Genomic DNA, 22586 nt, shown 5'->3' with positions numbered 1-22586 from the left:
AAATGCTGAAAAAAATAGCCTGGCAATCGGGTTTTCGTATTTTCAAAGTAAATCCAGGAGACAGAAAAACAATCACGCAATTTCAACACAAAGTTAATACCGATCCAAGTAGTTCATTCGGAATGACACAAGTACTCATTGCCGGGAGTTTTGATTTTTGGTAACGAGAGTAAGACGTTTTTCAAACATCGTCGCTTTTAAGCACACAATACTCAATAGTCCACACATGCGCCATGGTCACATACGTGTCTTAAACGAGAAAAAAATAGTTGTGTAAAAACGGTTGGATTGGAGGCAATGCCACCCTGTCTTGAATATAACATTTGGCCAATACTGCCATTGAAAAAAAAGTTGTTAAAATCATTATTTTAAAACACTTTAAGAATGGTATTTTAACGAATGAGTAGACGTTATTTTCGCAACAATATCCGTTTGAAGATGTAATCAAAGCTATATAAGTGTGCGTTCCAGGGTCGAACTGAAACAAGTAGGCACATATGTACAGTGGTTTCTCCTACATAAAGCGGCAGTATTGTCAGTTATTGGCGAGAATTCACAAAAGAACATAGGAGTCACATTTATAAGCTATTTTTTAAAGTTGTGAGAAAAGCGTGAACCGATGAAGCGTATCAGGTGGAAACTTTGCCTTTGTTGACCTAACTAAACAGAGGAAGTTTTGTTTAGCTTCCGTTCAATGGCAAACGAGTAGTTCAATATGAAAAGGTTCGCCTGTGCTTGTGAGTTTAATACAGGACAGTATTAAGTAGAGATGCCAAAAATGTATGCATGCAAAGATTCGTACGATTGTTTAAACGATATAATAACAGAAGTAGTCATCAGCGATTTGGCAACTAAGTTGAGAAAACAATGTTATAACAATGGAGTGGAAATTGAACCAAAGGAATCAGCAAAAACTTTGCATCAGTTGGGACTTGTGTACAAAGAGAAAAGTCCAGATAAGATCAGTCTCATTCAAAGTGTTGCTTTAATGACATCCGCTGTGTTAAGGCAGCCAGACAATGTTGAAGCAATTAAACAAGACCTTAATGACGTGTGCATGCATATTATGACGTTGGCTAACGCTGCAAACCTAGATGCAGATTTGGTGAGTAAAGCTGTTGTCGAGACAAAAGCAAAAATTCAAATACTTCGTGAAAACACAAAAGATAAACTTAGTGAGCTCAAACCAATGTCTGACGACTTAAAAGGCGAACAGCTTGATGCAAATCAGAGGAAAAGAGTTGAAAACATGAGAGAAATTCAAAATTTCGTAAGTAAAGCATACACTAAGATTATGGAGCTTATTGCTGAACATACCGAGCAGATAATTGGGGAATCACCTTGTAAGTTTGCCTTGTTAGGAATGGGTTCGTTGGCCAAAAAAGAAATTACTCCATATTCTGACTTCGAGAGCATTATTGTGTTGGAGGGAAAATGTAAGGAACGGCCTGATTACAAAAACATTTTGGAATATTTTCGTTGGTTTGCAACTGTTTTCCAAATGATACTGGTTCGGCTCGGTGAAACTTTACTCACATTCCTGGCCATTCCATGTCTCAACAATCCCTTAAAGAAGGAAGAAAATTGGTTTTATGACGCACACACTACTTGTGGAATTTCTCCTGATGGATTTGCTCCCCAAGCAAGTAAGAACCCATTGGGAAGACAAACAAAGACAAAGTAGAAGCCGTGGACAACCGAGCTTATTAAACCCGTCAATGAGATGGTAAAGTACTTGGAAACAGAAGAGGATCTAAAAAATGGATATCATTTAGCCGACATGTTGACCGAAACATGTTCCGTTGCTGGCGATTCTGGTGTTTATGAGGAGTTCAAATCAAAAATCAAGCAAAAACTGAATGTAATGTCCATTTTCAACCAACGGGCACGGCAAAATATTAAAAAAGATTTCGATCTTTACCAACTAAACTCCTTGGATTTATTAGGGAAAGTAGACATAAAGCGAGTTGTGTTCCGGAGTTGTTCTCTTTTTGTTTTGGCTCTTGGACGTTTATACAAATGTAAAAATTTTACCTGTTTTGAAATCCTTGACGAACTTTTGGGTCGCGATATTGTGGACGATACATTGCATAGCAAACTACAATTTTCGTTGGCAGTGGCATGTGAAAAGCGTTTGAGGTGGTACAGCAGGACATCAGGTCAAAACGACATTGTACATCGCCCATTCTCTTTACATCAATCGGGCACTAATCACCTTACAAAAGACATAGGTGACAGAGCAGTTATAGTTGGAATAAATATCATAACATCCCTCCAACACTACGTTCTTGATTGCTTTGAAAATGAAAGAATTGAGGAAACCATTGATATTGTGGAGTCGCCATTTCTTGCAGCGTGGCAGGCATTACTATGGCAACTATTCACACTTGCTTTAGAACTATTAGATGAATGTAAAACCTCTGATGATGAATTGGATGAGCAAGGCCAACATGTATTGCAGGTTATGCGAGCAGTATGTTTGTTTCAAACTGGGAAGTATGAAGAAATCGTTAAAATTTGTGAGAACGAGTTACCAAGACTTAGTGCACCAAGATTATTCGTCATGCGTGTTCGTGTCTTGCTGATATATTGCGGATCTTTAAATATGTTAAAAAAGTACCAACAAGAATCGAAATATATAAAAATGTTATCTGACGTTGATTCAAATGAAATTTCGGGTGAACTAAGAACAGAAATCAACATAGCGATTGGGAATTACTACATGGTGAATGAAAACTACGCAAAAGCTCGGCATTATTTAGAGCTCGCATACAATGAATTTAAAAACGACTTTGACATAAAGTTCAATTGGATTTATTTCGTACTCTTAAATGGTTTTAATGTATGCCTTAATTTTGGGGGTTGTTATGACGAAGCTATTTCGGTGAATGACGAATTAATATCCGAACGACGAAAAGAGCATGTAGATGAGGAAACCGACACAGTACTAAATTCAGCATTTCATAATAGATATGTGAGTTTGTACGCACTAAAGAGGTACGAGGAAACTCTTGTTTACTGTGATGAAGCATTAAAATGCATGGATTTGGGAACATTAGACTGTTTGTTCGAGTTTAAAATGAATTCCTTAAAAAAATTGGATCGGTTAGCGGAAGCAAAGATGGCATTTACAGAAATTTGCTTCAAAATAATGGTTCCAACCAAGCAAACTGTGACAGATTTTCCCGAACTCGCAGTAATTACTGAAGACCTGGTTAAGGACGTCGTACATGGCTATGCAGATATATTTGACAAAATGGCGTTTCAGTTGCCGATTTATTTGGAAAATATGAATCAATATTTCGAAGATCTTGAAATGAACGTAACTGCTACATGCTCTGTGGTTACACACATATTCAAGCTTCGACGTTACGAGGAGTGCCTTGTTGCCGCAAAACATGGAATAAAACTTTGTCAGTTTGCTTATGAGAACTGCTGTGTGGAAGAAATATTTGTTGAAATTGTCAAAACGTTGGCGAAGTGTGAATGGAAGTTAAAAGTCAGGCCACCAACTCCATCCTACGAATCCACCCCCTCCATATTTTACCATGCAGGATCAATTTTGCACAAGCGGTTGACCGATTCAAGTTCAATTTACAATTTTCCATTACGTAGTTACGTTTTTGCAAAATGCGCGGCACACAAGATGCTCAAAAAAGCGCTACACAACCGAAAGTTGCAAATCAAACCACTATAAGTGATACTATTACCATGTGTTACCACGTGTATTGTGTTTGTCAAAGCTAATAATATTACACGCAATACGAAAATTTCATATTGTTTGTGTGTTGTTTTTGCACGCTAAATTTCGACGCTTTGCCCCTTATTTTACTTTGGTGCGATTCCTTCTGTTATTTTTGCTACTGTGATATTTGTGATTTTTCTTCGTTTGTTCGTTACGCTCCAGTAGAAATGGTAGCATAACACGTTTATTTCACAAAGTGTATGTGATAAATACTGGGAACGATTGTTTAATTAACAAATTAGTCAAGACCCAGTAACTATTGTTGGCTTTTGTTGTAATGTTAGTTATGATTAAAAATGATAATATAACACATATTTTTTGACAAATTAGGTTTCGCCCTTTTGTTGCGCATTTAAGTTTCGTGTTAAATTCCTTTTCGGGTTTTTGTTGTGCAAAAGTCCACATATAAACGATTCCAAAACGGTCGCTGTGTTGTTGTGTTTGTAAATAATATCGTCTAACACGTTATCATCTTGACAATTAAGTGGCTTTGAAATAGGCAAATATTTATTATGAACCACAGTTAAATCACCAGACGGTTGGCGACTAAGACCTATAATCAAAAGCAGACTTACTTACAACTAAATTGAGATTTCCGTAGCTAAAAATAGAGACGAATTGCTGCACGTAGTTCGCCAATAGTCAGCTTCTGTAAACAAATAAATCGAACATAGTTATTCCAGCATACAAACTAGATGTTTATTAAAATTTTCATCAATAATATGCTAGTGCAAAGCATAAATGATAGGCACTGCAGTTGCCTCTTTGTATGCCTGATATTGAAGCAAAAACCAGCAAAGGGAATATGCATCAAAACACGCTAAATGAGCTGCACCAATTTTAGACGAGGGTGTTACGCTTTAAAACTTAGCAACTATATGACAGTTAATAGATCTTTTACTCCCTCTAGGGTGTGCACGTGAATTGTTATCACGTGACACACGACTATCTGTAACATTGTACAACCACCACTACAGTTGTATTTAAACAATTCCTTAGTCCGTAATGTGTCGGTAAACAGACTAAACAAGTAAACGCTTTAAAGATATTTTGATTTTATTGGGATCCCTAAACTAACTGTTAGTAGATAACGAATGATTAAATCCTAAATCCTCTAAACTTTAAACCGTTGGAAAGAAACACAGTCCAACCAGACACATTCTTGAAATGTACGCAGATTCACCTGCAGTTCCATTAGGATTTATGTAGCATACGTTTTGTTCTGTAAACAAAACCACGATAAATGTTCCACTAAATAAACTGATAGTACATTTACGTACATTTAGCGAAGTTACTGATGTAATATTCAAAAGCGATGTAAAAGGGCCCCAGTGTTACCTCTACTACAAAGCTCAGAGCTAAAATACACGAAAGAACTAAATGCAAGGCGGGACGACTTGAGTCTGATTGCAAACGAACGTGCTATTTCGCTTATACTCAGTCTAACTTGATAATTAACCATTCTTGTGTACCGCATATTTCCTTATAAATCTAGCGTTACAAAGAAAGTGTATAGCCATAACAAGCAAAATTGCACGTATAGAGTGATGGTGAGGCTATAAACTAATGCTCACTTAACGAGTCCGCTCTGCTTTGCTTTCAACTCATGTGCTGTGTGTTGACATCTGCTTCATGGCAGGCACTTTCCGACTTGTGATCTTTAGACCACCTAAAAAGAAAGTTTTTTTTGTGTACTAAAAAGAATCCTTTAAAGTCAAAATAAACATATATACATCACTGGGATTAAACCTGAAGCTTGCTTTGGTATAAAGCCTTTAAACGCTCGTCGCACTATGAGGTTCTAGTTACGACTCAGTTTTACCTAAATCAAAAACCAAGTTAAAAGGGACGATTTATGTTGCCACTTGACGGCGCAGTAGATTACAAACATCGCAAATTTAGGCTATTTGTTCATTTAATCCTCGTCAACTGGACTTTCGCTTTACTCATACAGTTTAAGGGGTTTAATTGTAGTTCGCTGTGTTGTGTTGTAAACGATGTGAATCATTGAACATATTATTGAATTCAAAACCTATACTTTTGGCATTGACATTATTCACCTACGTTTGTGTTGTTTAAACTTTTGGACCGATTTCTGCATCACTTGTACAAAAAGGGGGGTGTAAATCAATTCGTTAGCGGGACAAAAATCGGGGAAACTATTAGGGGATACAAACAATAAAGCCATCTTGGAGCTGTTTTTGGAAATTCAAAAAGCATAAATACGAGGCATCCCAACAAGTGTAACCTCTAGATGGCATTGCAAACAAAGTTATTTTCGCAAACCCTAGCGGATCGAAACATGTTTGTTATTTTTAGAGTTGGGGGTTGTTTTCGCCAAGTTTTTGTCCAATACATTTCACAGCTCGTTTGGTGCCGTGGCGTTTCATTCTTTGCTTTGTTACTGGAGGTTTGTTTTAACAGGTTGAAAGAGACAAAAGCAAAGTTACTCCCCACACCCACGGGAGCTTTGTGTAGTGAGGCAAACTCACAAACCTCCGCACGTTGTTTTTGTGTTTAGCCGGTGACCTTAGCTGATTTAAAAAAAGTCGTGGTTTTAATAAAAGTTTCGCACAATGAAGCCACGCGGCATGGGAAAGGTACCTGGTATATCATATTTCTTTTGGTCTGTGTTATTGGTACGTGATGGCATTTACCCGTGTCACCTTTGCGAGCATTTTTTTAATGGTGCTGTGCTAACATGCTGTGAAATGTGCCACCTAACACTTGGTTTTAAATAAGTTACATCTGGGAGAATGAAAATAATCACGCAATTCAAGCTCAATGGTAATATCGATCCTAGTTGTTATATCGGATGCGTCGCCACATTGATGCAAATACTTACCATGAAGTTTTTTTTTTTGTGCGGAAGCAATTTCGAAAAGTTTCATCAACTCTTTGACACGCCATCACGTGGCAACCATTTGCCGTCAGAGACACAGAGACCGCATTGGTCCGCGTCAGGCGCTCGACTTGTTTCAGGCTGCAAGATGAAAATGTACAACTATCATATCGCTTCGTTCTGAAAGAGAGGGAAGAAATATAAACAAAATAGTAAACATTCTGCAACACAACTCACAGCAAAAGCAGTGTACAAGAGACACACGATATTCTTGTTTAATTGTGTGTTTTTCGTAAATCGTGGTTTCGATTTATATCTAATAAATTTACGGTACATAAACCCAGCAAAATAGTAAACAAAACTGCAACATTAAATTATAAGGTTTTTGATGGATACAAGACAACGAAACTTTGTATTCAGGTCAAATTAACCATGCAGGAATCTTATTATCAGTCAGCGAGTCCATGCTTTTGCTTTTTTCAACGGTTGTTGGGAATAAACAAAACTGACCAAATGTTGTCAAATAGACCAACCACACTTGTTATAAGACGCAAGTAGCCTATCTATTCCTTCGCACAAGGTCTTCAAAATGACTTTAAACAAAGATTGGATGAATCAAAATCAACGAATCTAGCCTGATTTAATGTAGATCGAACTTTTATGCAGAATATTTACTACCAGACCACAAGTTTTATCTGTTTGTTGGAAGCAAAGTCAAATCCGTTTAAAGTATGAAATGTCAGTTTCGAAATTGGATCAAAATAAATTTTTATTCCAAAATACGCAGTGAACAATTTTATTAACGACATAAGGTTTTGTAGATATGTGATTTATCTTAATACAAGCATAGACCTCGTTGTTTTCACAACAATGACAATTTGAAGATTTAAGCAGTGCTATTTTAGAGTGCACTGTGGGGTCGTATTGGCACAAATAGGTTTTTTATAATGTTTCTCCAACACAAAGCGTCAGTATCAGGTGGCAAGAATTTAAGCGTCACTTTGCTTGCGTATAAGAGAACTTAAGCGTCACAATCTGTAAGCGATTGATTCGAATTGTGAGAAAAAGCTTGAAGCGATGTAGAGGTATATCAGTTGAAACCTCTGCCTCTTTTGACATAACAGCACGAGAAGATTTGTTCGGAAGTGAAAATGGGTGGTTGATTTAAGTGTAGAAATATATTATATTTGTATATCCTCGTCAGATGACACAGTAGCCGAGAAACAGATATTACGTTTATTACAACAGATATTATTGTCCAAAAAAGAGTTCGTTTGTTTACGTGATTTTAATACAGGACAGTATTAAGTAGTAATGCTAAAAAAATGTATGCCTGTAAAGATTCGTACGATTGCTTGAACGATATAATAACAGACGTTGTCATCAACGACTTAGCAAATACATTGAAAAAACAATGTTATGATAATGGAGTGGAAAAAGATCCAAAAGAATCAGCAAAAACTTTGCATCAGTTGGGACTTGTGTACAGAGAGAAAAGTCCAGATAAGATCAGTCTCATTCAAAGTGTTGCTTTAATGACATCAGCTGTGTTAAGGCAACCTGACAATGCAAATGACATTAGGAAAGATCTTGATGACGTGTGCATGCATATTATGACGTTGGCTAATGCTGCAAGTACAGACGTAGAGCTGGTGAATAAAGCTGTTACAGACACCAAAGCAAAAATACAAAATCTTCGTGAAAACACAAAAGATAAGCTTCGTGAGCTGAAACCAATGTCTGATGACTTGAAAGGCGACCAACTTAATGCAATACGGAGGCAGAGAGTTGAACAAATGAGAAAAATACAGGATTATGTCAGTAAAACATACACAGATACAATGGCGCTCATTGCTGAATATACCGAGCAGATAATTGGGGAACCACTGTGTAAGTTTGCTTTGGTAGGAATGGGTTCGTTGGCCAAAAAAGAAGTTACTCCATATTCTGATTTTGAAAGCATTATTGTGCTGGAAGAAGGTGCTCAAAACTATGAAAACTACAATATTGTTTTAAACTACTTCCGATGGTTTGCAACTATTTACCAAATGATACTGGTTCGTCTTGGTGAAACTTTGCTTAAATTTCTGTCTATTCCATGTCTTAACAATCCGTGTAACAAGGAAGAAGATTGGTTTTATGACGCATACACTCCATGTGGAATTTGTCCTGATGGATTTGCTCCTCAAGCTAGTAAGAATCCATTGGGAAGACAAACAAAGACACAGAAGAAGCCGTGGACAACTGAGCTAATTAAAATAGTCAGTGAGATGGCGAAGTACTTGGAAACAGAAGAAGATTTAAAAAACGGATATCATTTAGCAGATATGTTGACCACAACTTGTTTTGTATTTGGAGATTCTGGTGTTTTTGATGAGTTTGAATCAAAAGTTGAACATAATCTAAATCAGATGCCTGTCTTCAACCAACGAGCGCATCATAATATCAAAGAAAATTTTGATCTCTTCAATTTGGACAATGGTTTATACAAAAAAGTAGACATAAAGCGTGTTGTGTTAAGGAGTTGTTCGCTTTTCGTGTTGGCTTTGGGTCGTTTAAACCAATGTAACAAGCTAACCTGTTTCGATATCATTGACGAACTGCTGGATCGTCATATAATAAATGAGATGTTGCACGGTAACCTTCAATTTTCATTGGCAATTGCATGTGAAATGCGTTTGAGGTGGTACAGCAAAACCTCAGGACAAAATGACATTTTACACCAACCATTTTTTTTATCCCAACCATCGCATACAGTACATCTCATGAAAAACATAGGCAACAGAGCAGTTATATCTGGAATGAATATCGCAGCATCACTTCAACAGGTTGTTGTTTGTTGCTTTGAAGAAAAAATAAGTAAGGAAACCATTGATTTTGAGGAGTCGCCAGTTCGTGCAGCAATGCTGGCCTACACATTGCGTAAATCCACACTTGCATTAAAACTATTAAATCACTGTAAACCCTTTGATGAGGATGAACGACTTGATTTGCAGTTAATGCGTGTGAGTTGTTTGTTTGAAACTGGGAAATATGAAGAAATCCTTAAAGTCTGTAACGACGAATTAACACGACTTAATTCACCAAATTTAGCCCAAATCCGTTTCAATTTCTTGCGACAATATTGCTTATCTTTAAGTATGTTAAACAGGCACGGACAAGCATTGAACAACATAAAAAAAATTCTTGACGTTTATTCCCATGAAATTGTTGGTGAATTAAGGATCGACATCAACAAAACATTTGGATATTGTTACGTTATGCATGGAGATCACAAAAAAGCGCGGTATTATTTGGAGCTCGCATACAATGAAACCAAAATGGACCGAACCACGAACTCAAACAATCACGGTTATTTTTCAATGTCAGTTGCGCTTAATAACAGCTTAAATCGTGTGGGTTGTTATAACGAAGCTCTTTCGGTGAATGAAGAAATAATAACGCAAATACGAAAAGAACATGTAAATGAAGCAACCGACACATTTCTAAGTTGCGCATTATATCATAGATGTGAAAGTCTGTACAACCTAGAGAGATACGAAGAAGCTCTTGTTAACTGTGATAAGGCATTACAATGCAAGACCTCGGAAAGAGTTGACACTTTGCTTGCGTATAAAGCTGATTCCCTGGCACGATCGGGCCGGCTAACAGAAGCAGAGGTGTTATTAAAAGAACTTTGGAAAGAAAAGACGGAATTACTTCGTAAAAAAAATATACCTAAGCAATCTGTGACAGACTTTCCCGAACTCGATGTGCGTTATCACGATATTTCTACACACCTGGTTCAGAACGGCCGACCCCATGATGCGGTTATGTTTGACAAAATGGCGTTTCAGTTGTCGATTTATTTGGAAAGTCTTAAATATTCAAACAGGTCCGTAACTGCTGCATGTACTCTGGTTATCAACTTATGTAGGCTACAACGCTATGAGGAGGGCCTTGCTGCCGCAAAACATGGAATAATACTTTGTCAGTTTGTGTATGAGAACTGCTGTTTGGAAAAAAACTTCGTGAATATTGCCAAAATGTTGGCGAAGTGTGAATGGGAGTTAAAAATCAGGCCACCAACTCCACCCTACCCAAACACCCCCTCTATATTTTACCATGCAGGAACTGTCTTGCAAGAGCCGTTGGCCGATTAAATTCACAATTGTCTATAACGTAGTTGTGTTTTTGCCAAATATACACCACACAAGATGCTAAGCATGGCGAAACACACCAAAACAATACCATGACCAGTGTTTTTTTAAGGTGTTTTGGGGGATCGTTTCGGTCCAAATTTTTCCAGCGGTTTCCCAAAATTTGGGAGAAAGCAAATATGGCTATTTTTGGTATTTAAATAAAACACTTGCGGTCTATTAAAACTACTTAGCGGTCACCCAAACCAAACCTTAAAAAAACCCTGACCATGACTGTGTTGTTTTTATCAGACAAAGATGTTACACGAATTGCGTAGTTATTGTGTCTTTCTCGTATTGTTTGTACAAGCTGGCTTTGACGCTTTGCCCTTTGGTGTGCTCTGTCCTTGCGGTTTCAATGCTATAAAGCTATGCTCTGGAATGGTTGCACTGTGCCCTACAAAAAAAACGTTTTGGTCTTGTGTTGTGCTGCAAGAGTAACATAACACGTCTTTGTTTATTGAGAACTTTTGTTACGAAAACTGGGCCGAAACCGATTTTAAAAAAAGCGCTGGGCCTCTATATTTATCAATATAGCCATAGCCATAATTGAACATGATAAACTATGCCACAAGGGTCGTCATTTCATTCTTCGCACTATGATAAATACTTTTTTATATTTTTTATTTAGATTCTGCGATGCTAACTTCCTATTTAAACGATTTTCAATATTGCTGTGGAACACGTTTTGTGGCGATTTTTTCGACGATTGCCTTTTCAGTACATCAGCCTAACCTCCTCGGCCACGATAATAAGTGACAACATCACCTCGATAAAAATCATGTTTCGCGCACCCTTAGAAAACTGAAGCCCCGGTAATACCGGTGGTTCATGACGTGCTTACCAAATGTATGTTAGTATAACATGTGGTCATTGTTACGCAATGAAACGATTCTCAAGTCAATTCGCGTAAACTTTTATGTGGTTTTGAACACCAAACCAAGCATTCCAACCTATCTATCAGCGGTCGGCTATGATTTGAATATAAGTCACATTAGGTAACTGGAAAGTACTTCCGTTTCCAAGGAACACAAAATCAGCGGGATGGTTGTTGATGAGATCTTTCATAAAAAAGCAGACATATTTACAGTTTCTTCGTAGTTCACGGTTGGTTATACAAAATAGCAAAACAATATAGAAATAAGAGGCATTACAGTTGCCTGTATGTATACCTGATAGCCTGATAAGCACAAAGAAAAATGCCGCAATAGGAATATGCATGTTAAACGATGAACGCCTATATTTTTAACGAGAGTGGCGTTGTACACATACCTGGTCGGTGCGGGTTTGCTAACAAATCTTTTACTCCACCTAGCGTGTAATATTACAACTTTAACTGTCGCCGGGTGACACTCGCTCTTTTACATTGTAAAACTACGCTGCACACTTCCATTTTTACGGGTTTAATGCAGTGGTGAGATTCAAATTTTTTGTCAGCCGGTTCTATCACAAAAGTCATATTTTAGCCGGTTCTATTACAAAATCCATTGACAGTAACCAGTTATGCTAACCGGTTCGCTGATCTCATAAACATTCGTGAGACAGTTTTATAGAACCGGTGCGAACCGGCTAAATCCCACCACTTGTCTGATACTACAGACAACCGTTATCTGTAGTTGTGCGGTCGGTAGCGGAACATCATAAAAACATTAAAGCGCAAAGCATTTGGCAACATTGCACCAAAACAAGTCCACAGTATTGTGATCATTCTTAGTGGCAAGTTACGGGACATATAGTGATCTTGTTGCTTAGCGCCTAGCGGTACATATAAAGTTTGAGCAAAATATCATGGACCTTGTTCTGAGCATTAAACCAGTATGGTAACCAACAATGCAGTCAAGTAACACTGTTACCTGTAAACGGTGTATGTATGGTTATAGCGGTTAGTTCCTTGAGCTTTCATCCTGCTTCAGTTCTGCAAAGAAATGTATTAATATGGGTTGCTTTGAAAAGACACATAGGCCTAACGACAAAGTGCAAAAAAACAACTGGATAAACTAGTAGTAGAATAACCTTGGTATTCACGAAACACAACACTTCGCAAGTACATAAGTTGATTGTGAATATATTTATCACATAGGTTCAAGGTGCGGCGGTCAAGTGTATAAAAAAAACAAAGAAAAAATACCAATTAGTTTTTTGCATTAACAAACATTTTCTGATAATCACGGAACGCAGTATTGTACACAAAAAGTAATACCAAGGATAAGGGAACACCTAACCGACGACACACATACAGCCTGATTAAAAGGTGTGCCTATTCAAACTATCATTAAATTTTCAAAAAGTGGTACCAATATGGAACTGCTTTGATCGAGGTGAATTAAGTTTAAACAGAACTGTTCCCAAAACCAATTCTCAGCGCAGCTAAAAATACGCGGGCAGGGTTTCATTGCCAGATGTTTCGCTTTAGCAAGTCTCTTTAAGCGTGAGAACATGAACCATGAGCGCAGCTCTATTCCACAAACGTACTCGTCTCGCCAGGGAGCTCGCCAGTCAAGCTGACATGTAATATTTAACTCTTTGGGCAGGTTAACAGTCTCTCATATACGCTCTCTGCAACAGTTTACCATACAAATACTATTTTATTTTATCAAAATCTGCAATTATTGAGTAATATTCGAATGTACAAAAGTTGGTATAACTGCTAGTCAAGTTTTAGCTTGAAATCTTCGAACTATGTTGGCTCACGTCTCCGCCCTTTCGTTTCACGGCATATGTTTTGTGCATTTATTATACATTTTTTTTTATCCCGCTGTCGTTTGTCATGTTGTTTTGTTTTTGTCTAGCACAACACGTGTTGGGCAATAACTTTGTTAAATATGTAACCTGGTATCAACAAATTATGTGACAGGGTTTGCTAGTGTAGCGGTCATAATATTACTGTGTACAGTGTTTACATTATTGTGTACATTTTTTAAACAACTTTAAATTATTTACCAAAATAGTACAATGTGTACAAAACAACTAAATACTTGGCTTTCGTAATATAACAGACTGGCGCCACTTGGTCAAGTAGGCTACACTTAAAAACTGTCAAATCTGCAGTAACACGACGATTAAAATAAAAAAATGCCTGAACAACAACTTTTGTTGTTTTGTCAAGTCATTTTCGCTGGTGAGTCTTTCTTTAAGCAGCGTTAAAGTATGTGTTGCTTTATGAGATACGATGTTGCTGGGTGTGGTATTCCAGTTGAAGGACAAGTCTTATAGTCATTTTAATTTTAACCACCAACAAAATTATTAGGTTTGTCGACTGCTTGATTCCTTGTTTGAACAACAACCTTCAAGATCTACTAACCATTCAACCATAGGAGGACCCAGGCTGACCTTGAGAACAGGCACCAAAAGGTTTAAAAGGAGATGCTAGTCTGGCTGCCCCTCCTGGTCCCAAAGCTATGGTGAACTGGACCAGAATTGATAGTCGTATACATTTGCCTAGTTCCCGAAAACTTCTAACAGAGAGATTCCCTGGTTAAACTTTCTGGGCATAAAATTTACCAAAAAAGTTACAGTAGCTTGAAAGTTTTGGTTTTTAAATTGTCAATACCAGCAGAAACCACAAGTGCAGCGAAATATGGGAGTGTGTGTAATAAAACGAATAAAAGCCTATGAATAAACTGTGTCTGTAAGGCGTAACGCCTAGTTGAACATGTTGGCAAGAACAAAACCAACCATACTTTACTCAGTACAATATTAGGCCAAAAATCTTGGCCCTGGTAATGGGAATATCTATAATTATGTTTCTAAAAAAGGAAGCCGTATAAAAAAGGAACCTGAAACAAACCGTTTTTAGGATAAAATGCCTGAGCCTTAGACTGAACCTTTATCGAATAATATACGCTGTTCATTAAGTACACAATTTGTTATTTAGTCGTACGTCACGGCTTATATCGTTAAAAATGTTTGTTTTAGGTTGGTTCGAAACTCTAAGGCAAGCAGTTGCGTTAACAATGGGGGTTATCCCGATAGTACTGTAAGAATATAACGAGCGCTAATTTGTAGTTTCTGGTACCACATAATATCGACACTGACGTTTGAACCAGTTGTGTTCGTAACATAGTTTATTTGTTCCAAAATAACAGATTTGCCGAAGGTTTAAACACGGCATTTTGAAAAACGTTGTGATTGGGAGGCAGTTTTTAAAAAACGTTGTGATTGGGAGGCAGCACATTTTAAAATGTAAGTAAAAGCATTTTGAGAAGCTAAATATACTTTACATTGCCTAATTTAACGCTTCCAAACAGAGATATCATAACATGAGAATTATAAGAGGTCGAGCGGTTCAGTCACTATTGGTCTAGTTTAGGCAGTCACTACATCTTGAAAGCCTATGGTGTCTGACGTCAGACAATATTTGTTGCTTCAATAAGTTATATTTCACATTTCAATATTTTGTGAGTAATTAACGTCCGTGTAGGCCACATAAATGCATACACAAGTCTACACGCGACCAACACAAATGGTTTGTGTATACCTGTATGTGTTTGATGTTGAGGGCAACAGCAAATAAAACGCTGCTACATATCGAAAGGGTAGACAGCTTTAACCAGGGCAATAGGAAAGTCTGTGAATGCTGCTTTCATAGAAACCATACAACGGTTTAAAACAAATTCTTTTCAGAGTGCAGCGTCGCGTCTTATTGACACAAAACGTATTGTATACTTATTGAACAATGTATGTTCGTGAATAGAGACTCGGTATTGGGTGCTTCGCAGTGACGAGAGTACTTTAATAAAGAATGTTTTGTTTTCATGCTGCCTTATGTTTTGCTTCACAGTTGTCTTTTTTGATGAAATCATCACACACTGATTTGATAGTTGACGAGAAAAAGATACAATAAAATAAATAAACACGGTATGATATAAAAGGGTTAGCGTTGGTGCGTTGATTCTACAGTGGCAAGGTTGAGTCAATCTTGCATTCTAGACGAGATGTTATTACTGTTGTGTTGCCGAACAGGCTCTATAGTAAAATACAGAGTGAAGGCTAATAATTTTGATGGTTTGAAACCCTATCTACTGTGCGAAGTGAAAATGATATGGCAAATGATTTCTGTAAACGCAAGTGTGTCGGAATTATTGAATCTTTAACATAGTTACCATGGATAAAGAAACTGTTTTAGAAAAGTGTTAAGGAAACAATGTTATCCTAATGGTGTGGAAAAAGATCCAAAAGAATCAGAAAAAACTTTGCATCAGTTGGGACTTGAGTACAAAGAGAAAAGTCCAGATAAGATCAGTCTCATTCAAAGTGTTGCTTTAATGACATCAGCTGTGTTAAGGCAGCCCAGCAATGCAGATGACATAGTAAAGATCTTGATAAAAAAAAACTAAATCAGATGCCCATCTTCAACCAACGAGCACAACAGAATCTTGAAAAAGATTTCGATCTCTTCAAAATAAAGCCCAGCAATTTGTTTGGAAAAGTAGACATAAAGCGTGTTGTTTCACGAAGTTGTTCTCTTTTCGTTTTGATTCTAGGTCGATTGTACAAATGCAACAAGTTACTATAGACACCATTGATGACAAGTTAAATACTTGCTTTCAATGACTTGTTACAACGGGCACTATTTAGCTTCGTCTTAAATTCCTTACAAATTTTACGTAATATATCAAGGGTGATAGAACCGATTTAATCAAAACTTTAACAAAAAGGTAACAAAGAGGTATTATGACAGAAAAGTCAACTGGTTTGTGTTATCTGAATTATACTTTGGCGCGACTCTAACGTTATTTAGCCCAACTGTATGGGTCTTTTTATTTCTACCGAAACAAAGGCGAATTGTATAAAGTTACAGGCACATAGGTAGAGGTTGGTCACAGTTCCCCGAAGCGCTAACTAAATACCTGTAACAGTATCCTAATTCTGTATTATAGCGCGTAAACCTTTGCTGGGTCATTGTAGTGTTGTTTCCACCCACAACACATTCAGGCACAGTTAATCAACCCATCACTCAATCCTGTACGATGTTCGCATGGTATACTTGGTATTTAGGCTGTTTATAACAAATTTGCTGATTTAACAAAAGTTGTGTCTGGCAAATTCAAGCCACAAAATTCAGAAGGCACATTTTTTTTGTATTTTTTTAGCACGCGATGGTATTTAACTAAATCGATCACGTTTTTGTTAAAAAAAGTTTTGAGCGAGAATTAGAAATATCGCTTTGCTATTGCACTGCGAAATTTGCAGATGTTACCATCTTTAAGGGACTTGTATGTTGCGGTAGAGGGGTCGTCGGCCTCACAGCAATAAATTGACTATTTGAAGAAAAAACACAGAAGTTGCCATCTAACCCAAAAGTAAAAACAACTCTGCCATGCATGTTGGCAAAATCTCCCACAAAAATCGTCAACATCAGATGAGTAAGATTCAAGAATAACAGCAGTCAGCTTTTGTACGCTTGTAAGTGATTGTTTCGAGTCATGAGAAACGGGATGTAGACGCGTCGTAGGTGAGGACTGCCTTTGTTGTTCAAACCGTACTGGAGGTTTTGTTTAGGATAGTTGACGAGAAAGAGTAGTTGACCGAAGTATTTATATATACCTACTCAGTTTCGTTTTCCCATTCGTAATATCACAAGTGTTATTAGTGAGAGAAAGTATAGTTAAGAGCGGAATACCACGAAAAATGAAGATAAACAAACAGTGCCACAAATAAAAATTTAAATACGATTTTCTTTGTTTTAGGATTGTTAAACCAAATAGGTGCTTAAAACTTTGCGCGAATGTTTATGGCGAGAGTTGACATGAGTAGAGAAACTGAATTAGCAAATAAGTTAAGACATGAACAATGTTATGACAATGGAGAGGAAATTAATCCAAAAGAATCAGCAAAAACTTTGCATCAGTTGGGACTTGTGTACAAAGAAAAAAGTCCAGATAAGATCAGTCTCATTCAAAGTGTTGCTTTAATGACATCAGCTGTGTTGAGGCAGCCCGACAATGTAGATGATATTAAGAAAGATCTTGATGACGTGTGCATGCATATTATGAAGTTGGCTGACGCTGCAAATCCAGATGCAGAGCTGGTGAGTAAAGTTGTTGCCGAAACCAAAGCACAAATTCAAACACTTCGTGAAAACACAAAAGACAAACTTAGTAAGCTGAAACGAATGTCTGATGACTTGAAAGGTAAAGAACTTAATAACGTGCGAAAGCAAAGAGTTGAACAAGTACGGGAAATACAGAATTATGTCACTGAAACGTTTAGAAATGTAATGAATTTTATTGCCACACATACTGTTCACATTATGGGGAAACCACTGTGCGAATTTGCTTTGGTAGGAATGGGTTCACTGGCCAAAAAAGAAATTACTCCATATTCTGACTTTGAGAGCATCATTGTGTTGGAGCAAGGAATTCAAAACCAAGAGAATTACAATATTGTTTTAGATTACTTTCGGTGGTTTGCAACTGTTTTCCAAATGATACTGGTTCGTTTGGGTGAAACATTACTACGATTCTTGGCTGTTCCATGTCTTAACAATCCCTTAAACAAAAAAGAAGACTGGTTTTATGACGCATATACCCCATGTGGTATTTGTCCTGATGGATTTGCTTCTCAAGCTAGCAAAAATCCCTTGGGAAACACAACAATCGAGCTGATTAAACCAGTCAGTAAAATGGTGGAGATTTTAGAAACAGAAGAGGATTTGAAAAACGGATATCATTTAGCAGATATGTTGACCACAACTTGTTTTGTGTTCGGCGATTTTTCTGTTTACAAAGAGTTTGACTCAAAAAATGAAGAAAAAATAAACCAGATCCCCATCTTTAACCAACGAGTGCAGCAAAATATTAAAAAAGATTATGATCTATACAAAGTAGTAGGCCTGAAAGCAGATCATAAAGTGGATATAAAACGTGTTGCGTTAAGGAGTTGTACGCTTTTCGTTTTGGCTCTTGGTCGTTTGTACGATTGTAAGAAAATAAACTGTTTTAATATCCTTAAAGAACTAAGTGATCGCGAAATTATAGACAAGGTGTTACATGATAAACTTCAATTTTCTTTGGCAGTTGCATGTGAAATCCGTTTAAGATGGTACAGCAAGACTTCAAGCCAAAGCGACATTATAATTCCAGAATTATTAATCGGTCGGCCAACGAGTATGGAAAAGGTTTCCAAAGACATAGGAAGCAGAGCAGTTGTAGATGGATTAATTATTATCATTGAACCACTTCAACAGTATGTCGTATCATCCTTTATTGAAAAAACGAAAAAAAAAGTTTATTTTAGACTCGCAGTTTAGAACTGTTGTGCTGGCATATCAATTTGATATGCATAGTCTCGCTTTAAAACTAATAAAGGAATGTAAAGACTCGGCAGAGTGCAGGATTGAGCATGTCCGTGATCAACTACAGTATATTAATGCGAAGTCTTTGCACGAATGCGGTGAAAATAAAAAAAGTCTCGAAGTTTGTGAAACCGAACTGACCCGACTCACTTCGCCTGCAGTTGACATGAGAGGTTTGTACTTGCACCTATCCCACAGATGCCTATTTCGTTTAAACAGGTTTAAAGAAGCATTGGAATATGCAAAACTGATGTTAGTGGACTCTTCCCGAGGAATACAGTCTGTATCACAAATAGAGATCAATGCACACATGGGAAGATGCTATGTGAAGCTTGAAGACAACACAAATGCGCGAAAATATTTAGAGCGAGCATACAATCAATCGAAAGAACTATCTCATACCTGCAGCGATAAGTCTTATAAACAACTTTTGCAAGAGTATAGCTTGTGCCTCAATTTATCATGTTGTTATGAAAAAGCCCTTTCGGTACATGAAGAATGGATATCCGAAATTCGAAAACGGCATGTAAATGAAGACACCGATCCTGATATAAATGGGGCATTTTTTTCCAAAGGCGTCTGTCTGCGTGGATTGAAGAAATACGAAGAAGCTCTTGTGTATCTTGACAAATCAAGGAACATTATAATAAATACCTTCACAAGTGCCAATGCAATGTTTGTAGTTTCTCCTAAAGTTGAATGCTTGATAAAATTGGGGAGGTTAGCAGAAGCAGAAAGTTTCATGAAAGATTTTTGGCAAGAAAGGATAGAACATATTCGTATGGAGTTTCAAGCGGAGCTACCTACGATAGAATATTCAGACTTCTGCTGTTTAGTATATCAAGCCATTGCTGAATCGCATTTTGAAGATAAACGACCAAATGATGCAATTTGGTTTGCCAAAAAATCATTTCATTTAGGGAGCCTTAAATCGATCAAAATTTTTCTAAAAGCTTCACAGTTACTTGTCACAATTTTACTCGTTTTACGACGCTTCGAGGAGTGTCTTGCCGCCGCAAAACATGGATTAAAACTTTGGCAATTTGCATGTAAGAACTACTGGATGGAGGGAAACTCTGTTAAACTCGTTCACATATTTTCACGCTGCGAGGAGGAATTAGGAATCAGACCAACAAATCTCCCCTGCGTTTGCACTCCCTCCATATTTTACCATGCGGGAACATTTCGGAGCTGCTAAAACGAAATTGTTTCGACAAGAATTTTTCTAATTTTTATCTGCCTTTGTTCTTTTGCTTTTGCTTCTTTTGCCAATTGCTCATCTTTTTTTAAATTTTATTTGTAACTTTAAAAAATTGATAACCAAATAACATGTCTTCAGTCATTTATACTAAAAAAGTTTAAAAGTTACCTTAATGTTTTCGTTTTCGCAGACAAGAGCAACATAGGCATTTAAAAAAAGTTTGTTGCAAATAAGTAATCACATCGTCCTATGTGTTTCAGTACATATTTTAATGATTCGCATTTTTCTGCGTTTTGCACTTCGCTTGTGCTTTGAGGGTCCCAATTTGTGCTGACTTAAAAATGTTGGATATAATAGTTAATGTACTGTGGCTTGTAGAAAGTACATTAAAACATGTTTTCTTCTCACAAAATGCGTAAGGATTTCAAGTGTTGCCAGAAAACCGTTGTACTCCCTTATAGTGTTGATAAATGTTATAGCGCAGGTTACGATATTCATGCGAAAATTTACAGAAGGTAAAAGGATAAGACAACTACGTAAATCATAAAGAATTAAAATAATACATAAAAAGTCAATAGAAAGTTCATTGGCCTCAGCATCTAGCAAAAACACGGATTGTCTGTTTCTAAAGCATTAATTACAAAAGCAGATTTACTCACAGTTTGTTCGAGATTTCTGCAGCTCAAGGAAAGTTCGAATCTTCGTTAGTTCACGAGTAGGCAGCTTCTGTGTACAAACAAACCAAAAGTAAATATTTCAGTAAACCAAACAAAATGTAATATTATCGCAAACTCTGCAAGACTGCTTAGGTTTACTGATTTGGCCCGAGTTAAAAATACTAATACAATATACGCTCCTGTCGTTGCCGCTGCGTTAGGTCCCAAAGCACAGAGCTAAGAGACGCAAATGAAAACATGCATGACAGACGCTGAAGTACGACTTTAAATCACGATGGTACTGTATACTCATATTCAGCCAGTTTTGTTCTGTAATTATCTTTAACTCCACCTAGCGACAAATTTACAAAAGAAATGTGGAGTAGTAAAGTGTATTTGGAAGGCAGTTTTGCTAAATATGTTCTTCTTGTGGTTGTAACTTCAACGCTTTCAAGCTGTGTTAATGCGAAAAACACATATACTAAACAACGAAGAAAGACTTGTACAAGAACTTATACTATAATACTTCAAATAATGTTAAATATATATCTTTAACGACGGTTAAAGCATCAACCAACGGTATTACAGTGACATCACCTGTTTGTTTTCTAAGCTTGTGTCATTCGCATTTTCATCTATATTCCGTCGTCCCTCTTAGGATTGTACAAAACATCTTCTGAACTAAAAACAGTTTAAACGTGATAATCCTGATAGAACAGAAGGTTACGTTCATGAAGGAAAGAATAAACAAATGGAAACTAAGTCTATTTTTATGACCTCTGTACATAATACAAATACAAAAACAGCAAAGGTGGTAATAACCTATTTCCTGCGAGTCAACTATTTAAAAGTGATAATGAGGTTATATGCAAATACTTATTGCACAAGTTCATAGGCATTTGCAAATTGGTGATATATTAAGCCACGTATAGACAAAGTTTTAATTGTACCAAAATATATCGATATTCAGAAGTTTTAGCAAAAATAGAAAAGGTTTATGTTAAGCTGAGCACATATAAATCACAAAGATTGCACCTAAAGCTGCGTACAAAGTTACAAAGTTCTGGTCACATCTTTGTTTTAAACAGAGCTAAAATATGTTGCCACTAGATGACGCAATAGATCACAAACATCGTAAATTATCACTGTTCTAGAAGCACAAGCCCCGTTAACTGAAATTTAGCTTGATCAAACTATTTTTGGTCACAATGTTGTAGTCAAAAACCTACACCCAAGAACATTATACACATGCATTTGTGTTGTGTGGACTTTATCATTATCCAGGCCAATTGCTGTAGTATTTCAAAAAAAGGGTCAAAAGTAATTTGCTAGCCAGGGAAAAAAGGTAAGTGTTAATAATTTTGCAAAACTGGAATTAATACCGGCATCATATACAGGTGTACAAATTTGTTTGGGGCAGTTACAACAGTTTTTGCACCAGTTAAAAAAATCATTTTTAAGAAAACCGCTATTATGCATTTTGCGTACAAAGTTGCAGCGCCCTCTAACAAATATGAAAGAAATGAATTTCCCGTTGATACATTTAACGACAGAGAAAATGTTTTTGTCCTTACATGAACAACAATAGAAAAAAATGTTTGTAACGTTATTTTTGTTCGAATTATAGTGTTATCATATTACAAAAATAAGGTACATTGTTATAAGTGT

At 36.8% G+C, this 22586-nt stretch overlaps 1 long non-coding RNA gene across 2 annotated transcripts in view; it reads right to left on the bottom strand.

Moving 5' to 3' along the window:
- Positions 1-22586, bottom strand: part of LOC145238695 (uncharacterized) — a 45285-nt gene that overhangs the window by 16112 nt on the left and 6587 nt on the right. The gene's annotated exons all lie outside the window — the stretch shown is intronic.

The sequence above is a fragment of the Phallusia mammillata genome, chromosome 7 (genome assembly GCF_965637545.1).
Source record: "Phallusia mammillata chromosome 7, kaPhaMamm4.hap1.1, whole genome shotgun sequence".
Classification (NCBI taxonomy): Eukaryota; Metazoa; Chordata; class Ascidiacea; order Phlebobranchia; family Ascidiidae; genus Phallusia; species Phallusia mammillata.
Note: the sequence above shows the minus strand (reverse complement) of the source record. Positions and strands in the feature narration are given on the sequence as shown.